Source organism: Triticum dicoccoides, chromosome 7A (assembly GCF_002162155.2).
Source record: "Triticum dicoccoides isolate Atlit2015 ecotype Zavitan chromosome 7A, WEW_v2.0, whole genome shotgun sequence".
NCBI classification, from domain to species: domain Eukaryota; kingdom Viridiplantae; phylum Streptophyta; class Magnoliopsida; order Poales; family Poaceae; genus Triticum; species Triticum dicoccoides.
Genome location: NC_041392.1, coordinates 714,310,289 through 714,318,151, shown reverse-complemented (window position 1 = coordinate 714,318,151; position 7,863 = coordinate 714,310,289).

Below are 7,863 nucleotides of genomic sequence, written 5' to 3'. Positions count from 1 at the left end.
CGAACTAGAGATTTGAACTAGTTGAATAATTAATATAACTAGTTTATTTTTAGTAAGAAAATTGTCGAACTAGTTTATTTAGGTATATGAGATTTGAACTAGTTCAATAATTAATATAACTAGTTTATTTAGGTATATGAGATTTGAACTAGTTCAATAATTAATATAACTAGTTTATTTAGGTATATGAGATTTGAACTAGTTCAATAATTAATATAACTAGTTTATTTTTAGTAAGAAAATTTAGGTATCTGAGATTTGATGATCTAATTAAAATATTATTTGTTGATGAGTTTTTCTATTTATTTAATTTTTTATATATTTTGAGTTTATATAAATGTTAGATTAATGTTGAATGTTAGATGAATTAGATAGAAAAGTTAAATATATAGTAATGTCAATTGTTAGAGATGAATATAGTTAGATATATTAATGTCAAATGTTAGATGAATATATATTTGGCTAGATATTAATTAATGTTAGATAGTAATAGGTGTTTAATGTTTCACCTATATGAACATAGGAAACGTCATCTGACGACGAAAAAGATTTCATTATGTGCAAAAACTGTGAAGACCAGCGCGGCCTGTGCGACAGAAATTTCCTTGTTGATGGTAGGCGCTTCAGCATCAAGCTGGATGAGACATTCGAAGTTGATACAGTAAGTCACTTTGTCAATTATTATTTGAATGCAAAACTTATGCTTCATTTGCTTCAACTTATAATTTTAAATTTTCACTATTCTACTAGCGCATCCCCTGCCATGCAAGAATTTTTGTCTTGGATAAGATAGGTTTTAGTGCTATAGATGATATGGAGGTAAAGAGAGTTTACTTGAAGACGGAGCATGGGTATACTTTCAACGTCAAATTATATAATGGAGACACATACACTCATTTTGAATGCAAAACTTGGCAAGCACTATGCAAGGCTTATACATTTGAGCCTGGTATAGTTGTCACCTTTGATATTCGTCTGAAAGATGATATTGAAGGTAATATAGACATCTGGGTCGATGTGCAAACGCCTCCAGTTCTACCATTATGTGAGTTTTTCTCAACCATGCATGCATATGTTTATGTCTTTGATACAGTTTATTCAAAAATAGTTGACAACTAATTTGTATTGTCAGCTTATTTCGGTTCAAGCAAACATGTCCGGCGCTTGGTAGACAGGACCTACTACTGCCCCGGGGCTCAACTAAACTGTGAGGAGATAAGTCATTATGTTTCATGGATTGAGGATCTTAATACTGTCAAGACAAAATTTTTTCCTGAACTTAGAAATGTTAGTACTCAAAACGTGCGACCAATGGTGATCGTATTGAACTACGGTCACATCTATAATCGAAAGATGGTAAGATTTTAACTATTTGTCCTTAATTAGTGCATCTTTTGCATACATTATTTTTGAAGCTAAACTTTCATTGCTTAGTATATTAATTACTATACGATGTTCTTCAACAGGGACTTCCGATGACAGTTGTGCCTCAGTGGATCGAGACTAAAGGTGACATGTCAATGGTTAGCTTACGACCAAGATATCCTACATTGCACATGAGTGCATTCAGGATTTCTGAAAGCGAAGAATGCTTAATAGTGAAAGATTGGAGCAAAATTGTTAACGATCACAGAGAAGTACTAGGGGCAGCAAGGAGAAGCGCAACCCAAGATTAGGAGACAGATTCATCTGCATGCTCCAGTATGATGAATCAGGAGAGCTATACATGTTCTATGCTATTCTACCTGAGAGGGAGCAGCACTAGTTCATGCTCTTAATTAGTGTCTCATGTCCGTGTCCTGAACTTCGATGTTGGTGATGATTATGTTGAACTCGATGATATCTTTGCTTCTGTTACAAAGTGAATGTTTCCTCTTTAAGCTAGCCAGTGTTGGTGATGATTAGATAGCTAGCGGTAATGACTATGATGATTAAATAGTGGTAATTAGACGACTACGATGATTTTTAGCTAGCTAGAGTTTATTTATTTATTAATATGCGATGATGATGATGATGATGATGGTGATGATGATGATGATGATGATGATGATGATGATGATGATGATGATGATGACGACTACAACTCATTATAACGTAAAACAATCCTATATTAAATTGATAACACAAATTTAATTGAAAAATACAAAATAAAACAAAAACCCACAAACATTTAGTACCGGTTGGTGTTACCAACCGGTACTAAAGGGCTCCCGGCCCCCGGAGCTGGCTCGTGCCACGTGGTTTCCCTTTAGCACCGGTTCGTGCTGAACTGGTACTAAAGGGGGGGGGCTTTAGTGACCACACTTTAGTGCCGGTTATGGAACCGGCACTAAAGGGCCTTACGAACCGGTGCTATTGCCCGGTTCTGCACTAGTGTATGTTTGGAAAGAAGTGTAGTATGGAAGCTCAAGTGGCGGTGATGGTAATTTTGTGCATCACTGCGGAGGGACACTAGTAGAAAACAGGACTTTGGTCCAGGCTGGGTCAGCCCATTAGTCCCGGTTCAGTCCAGAACCGGGACCAATGGGGGCATTGGACCCGGTTCGTGAGCCCAGGGGCCGGCCGGGCCACGTGGGCCATTGGTCCCGGTTCATCTGGACCTTTTGGTCCCGATTGGTGGGACGAACCGGGACCAATGGGCCTCGCTCCGGGCCCACCACCATTGGTCCCGGTTGGTGGCTTGAACCGGGACCAAAGGCTCCCCTTTAGTCCCGGTTCATGCCACCAACCGGGACCAATGAGGTGCCTATATATACCCCCTCGCGTAAGAGCAGAGCACACTGCTCTGTTTTTTTCTGGCCGAGGGGGAGAGGGCTTGGTGGTGCTCTAGCTCACCTCCTATGCACACAAGGTGTTCGATGGAATGCCCGAGTCACACTACTTAAGCTTTCTCCTCTCCAAGCTCGACCTCCAAACTCCATTTTCCTCAATATTTGTCTAGATTTAACGGTCCGTCACGCCCCGTCCCCGTCTTCACCGCCGTCGATCACCCGCACCGAGCTCATCGCCGGCACCACCGTGGTGAGCCTCTTGTTATTATCTTCTTTCTGAAAGGAAAAATATTCTTACTTGTATGTTTACATAGATACTTGTATTATTTTCTTACTTTTATTATTGCATCTTATATAGTGCAATGGTTTTGGTATCTGCCCCCGTCAGCCCTCGTCCTGTCTATGATTCAGATGTGGTATATATATTATCTTTATAACTATTGGTTCATTTATTGTTTATGAAAATTATGCTGACCAACGTGACATAGATTTTATTTATGTAGGATGTATGTGAATCGGAAATGCCAACCGACCCTATTGTCGAGAGGTTAAATTTAGTTGAAGAAGAAAACAATTTGTTGAAGGAAAAAATAAAAAAAATTGAGGAGGAGAAGATGATATTGGAATTGCATGTTGTGGATGTCGTCGATGATCACAAGATCAAGATGGATGCAATGCGCTTGAAGATTAGAAAGATTAGAAAATATGCCATTCATACCGAGGCTTGGTATCATTATGCCGTTGGATCAATTGTTACCTTGGTTGTGATTATGATCGCATTTGTTTTCGCATTGAAATGTTTTACATAGTTTCAATGTATGGTTTAATTAATTAGATGCTCTGGAGAGCTATATGTTGTTAGATGAGAACTATGTATGCACTTTGGTTTTAATGTGATGATGAACTTCTATTAATTTGGACACTTAATTATATATAATGCACGTAGATGAACTGACAATGGATGTATGGTGACAGACACACCTCCGAGTACATTAAGGGCGTGCATGAGTTTCTCGATGCGGCTGAGGCAAACAAGCAGAATGGTTTTATGTGTTGTCCATGCACTGAACGTGGGAATACGAGGTCTTACTCTAACCGGAAAATCCTTCACTCCCACCTGCTTTACAAGGGTTTCATGCCACACTATAATGTTTGGACGAGGCACGGAGAAATAGGGGTTATGATGGAAGACGGCGAAGAAGAAGAGTACGATGACAACTATGTGCCCCTGAATATGGTGATGCTGCAACGGGGGGAGCTGGTGAAGATCAAGAGGAACCAGACGATGTGCCCAATGATGCTGCAATGGGTGAAGCTGCTGAAGATCAAGAGGAACCAGACGATGTGCCCGATGATGATGGTCTCCGCCGGGTCATTGCCGATGCAAGGACGCAATGCGAAAGTCAAAAGGAGAAGCTGAAGTTCGATCACATGTTAGAGGATCACAAAAAAGGGTTGTACCCCAATTGCGAAGATGGCAACACAAAGCTCGGTACCGTACAGGAATTGCTGCAGTGGAAGGCAGAGAATGCTGTGGCTGACAAAGGATTTGAGAAGCTACTGAAAATATTGAAGAAGAAGCTTCCAAAGGATAACAAATTGCCCGAGAGTACATAGGCAGCAAAGAAGGTCGTATGCCCTCTAGGATTGGAGGTGGAGAAGATACATGCATGCCCTAATGACTGCATCCTCTACCGCGGTGCATACAAGGATCAGAACGCATGCCCGGTATGCGGTGCATTGCGGTATAAGATCAGACGAGATGACCCTGGTGATGTTGACGGCGAGCCCCCCAGGAAGAGGGTTCCTGCGAAGGTGATGTGGTATTCTCCTATAATACCACGGTTGAAACGTCTGTTCAAAAACGAAGAGCATGCCAAGTTGATGTGATGGCACAGTGAGAACCGGAAGAAAGATGGGAAGTTGAGAGCACCCGCTGATGGGTCGCAATGGAGAAAAATCAAGAGAAAGTACTGGGATGAGTTTGCAAAGGACCCAAGGAATGTATGGTTTGCTTTAAGCGCGGATGGCATTATTCCTTTCGGGGAGCAGAGCAGCAATCACAACACATGGCCCGTGACTCTATGTATGTATAACCTTCCTCCTTGGATGTGCATGAAGCGGAAGTTCATTATGATGCCAGTTCTCATCCAAGGCCCTAAGCAACCCGGCAATGAAATTGATGTGTACCTAAGGCCATTAGTTGAAGAACTTTTACAGCTGTGGAATGGAAACAGTGTACGTACGTGGGATGAGCACAAACAGGAGGAATTTAACCTAAAGGCGTTGCTGTTCGTGACCATCAACGATTGGCCCGCTCTCAGTAACCTTTCAGGACAGACAAACAAAGGATACCACGCATGCACGCACTATTTATATGACACTGAAAGTATATACCTGGACAAATGCAGGAAGAATGTGTACCTGGGCCATCGTCGATTTCTTTCGACCAACCATCAATGTCGAAAGAAAGGCAAGCATTTCAAAGGCGAGGCAGATCACCAGAAGAAGCCCGCCATGTGTACTGGTGATCACGTACTTGCTATGGTCAATGATTTACACGTAATCTTTTGAAAGGGTCCCGGCGTACTAGCTGTTCCGAATGACGCTGAGGGATACGCACCCATGTGGAAGAAGAAATCTATATTTTGGGACCTACCCTACTGGAAAGACCTAGAGGTCTGCTCTTCAATCGACGTGATGCACGTGATGAAGAACCTTTGCGTGAACCTGCTAGGCTTCTTGGGCGTGTATGGGAAGACAAAATATACACCTGAGGCACGGGAGGACCTGCAATGTTTGCACGAAAAAGATGGCATGCCTCTGAAGCAGTATAAAGGTCCTGCCAGCTACGCTCTTACGAAAGAAGAGAAATAAATCTTCTTTGAATGCCTGCTCAGTATGAAGGTCACGACTGGCTTCTCGTCGAATCTAAAGGGAATAATAAATATGCCAGAGAAAAAGTTTCAGAACCTAAAGTCTCATGACTGCCACGTGATTATGACGCAACTGCTTCCGGTTGCATTGAGGGGGCTTCTACCGGAAAACGTCCGATTAGCCATTGTGAAGCTATGTGCATTCCTCAATGCAATCTCTCAGAAGGTGATCGATCCAGAAATCATACCAAGGCTAAGGAGTGATGTGGCGCAATGTCTTGTCAGTTTCGAGCTGGTGTTCCCACCATCCTTCTTCAATATCATGACACACGTCCTAGTTCATCTAGTCGACGAGATTGTCATCCTGGGGCCCGTATTTCTACACAATATGTTCCCCTTTGAGAGGTTCATGGGAGTCCTAGAGAAATATGTCCGTAACCGCGCTAGGCCAAAAGGAAGCATCTCCATGGGCCATCAAACAGAGGATGTTATCGGGTTTTGTGTTGACTTCATTCCTGGCCTTAAGAAGATAGGTCTCCCTAAATCGCGGTATGAGGGGAGACTGGCTGGAAAAGGCACTCTTGGAAGTGACTCAATAATATGCAGGGACGGATATTCTTGGTCTCAAGCACACTACACAGTTCTACAGAACTCTACCTTGGTGACCCCGTATGTCGATGAACACAAGAACAGTCTGCGCTCCAAACACCCGGAGCAGTGCGACGACTGGATTACATGTGAACACATCAGGACTTTCAGCAGTTGGTTGGAAACACGTCTCAGAGGTGACAACACTGTTTGTGATGAGTTGTACTTGTTGTCCAGGGGACCATCTTTGACTGTATTGACTTACAAAGGATACGAGATAAATGGGAATACATTTTAGACGATCGCCCAAGATCAAAAGAGCACCAACCAAAACAGCGGTGTCCGCTTTGATGCAGCAACCGAGAGCGGAAAGGACACATATTATGGTTACATAGTGGACATATGGGAACTTGACTACGGACATGATTGTAAGGTCCCTTTGTTTAAGTGCAAATGGGTCAATCTGTCAGGCGGCGGGGTACAGGTAGACCCATAGTACGGAATGACAACTGTGGATCTGAAAAATCTTGGGTACACTGACGAACCGTTCGTCCTAGCCAATGATGTGGCACATGTTATCTATGTGAAAGACATGTCTACCAAACCGAGAAAAAGAAAAGATAAGGAAGTGAATACATCATACGATGAGCCAAAGCGTCACATAGTTCTTTCAGGAAAAAGGGACATCCTGGGAGTGGACGGCAAGACAGATATGTCTGAAGATTATGAAAAGTTTCATGAAATCCCTCCCTTCAATGTCAAGGCTGACCCAAGCATCCTGATAAACGATGAAGATTATCCATGGTTACGGCGCAATAAGCAAATGACACAAGCGAAGAAAAAGTGAAAACTTTCTCCCGCAACTATTATGATGATACCATGCCAACTTTGTAACACACGAGTATGCTATGCCAACTTTTTCAGAGTTCATTTGAAAACTATGAATTTAGGTCGAATTTTCTCTATAGGTGCATCTATGTTTATTTTTTTAGTAAAGTTAATCACAAACTTGTGATTCACACAAATTTCAAAAATTCAAATTTTAACTATTCAAATTTGAAAACTAATGGCACTAACAGAAAGTTTATTATTTTTCTAAAACTAATGGCACTAACAGAAAGTTTATAATTTTGCTGACCTAAAAGCAAAAAGAAATAAAAAATAAAGCAAAAAACAAAAGAAAATAAATAATGTAGAAAACAAAACAAAAAATCTGGAAAACAAAAAAATAGCAACAATAAGTATTTTTTTGTAAATAGAAACAAAATAAAATAAATAAAGCAACAAAGAAAACTAAAAAACTAAAAAGTGTTTTCAAATTTGAAAACTAATGGCACTAACAGAAAGTTTATAATTTTTCTAAAACTAAAAGAAAAAAGAATAAAAAATAAAGCAAAAAACAAAAGAAAATAAATAATGCAGAAAACAAAACAAAAAACTGGAAAAAATAGCAACAATAAGTATTTTGTTGTAAGTAGAAACAAAATAAAATAAATAAAGCAACAAAGAAAACAAAATAACTAAAAAAGTGTTTTCAAATTTGAAAACTAATGGCACTAACAGAAAGTTCATAATTTTTCTAAAACTAAAAGCAAAAAAGAATTAAAATATAAAGCAAAAAACAAAAG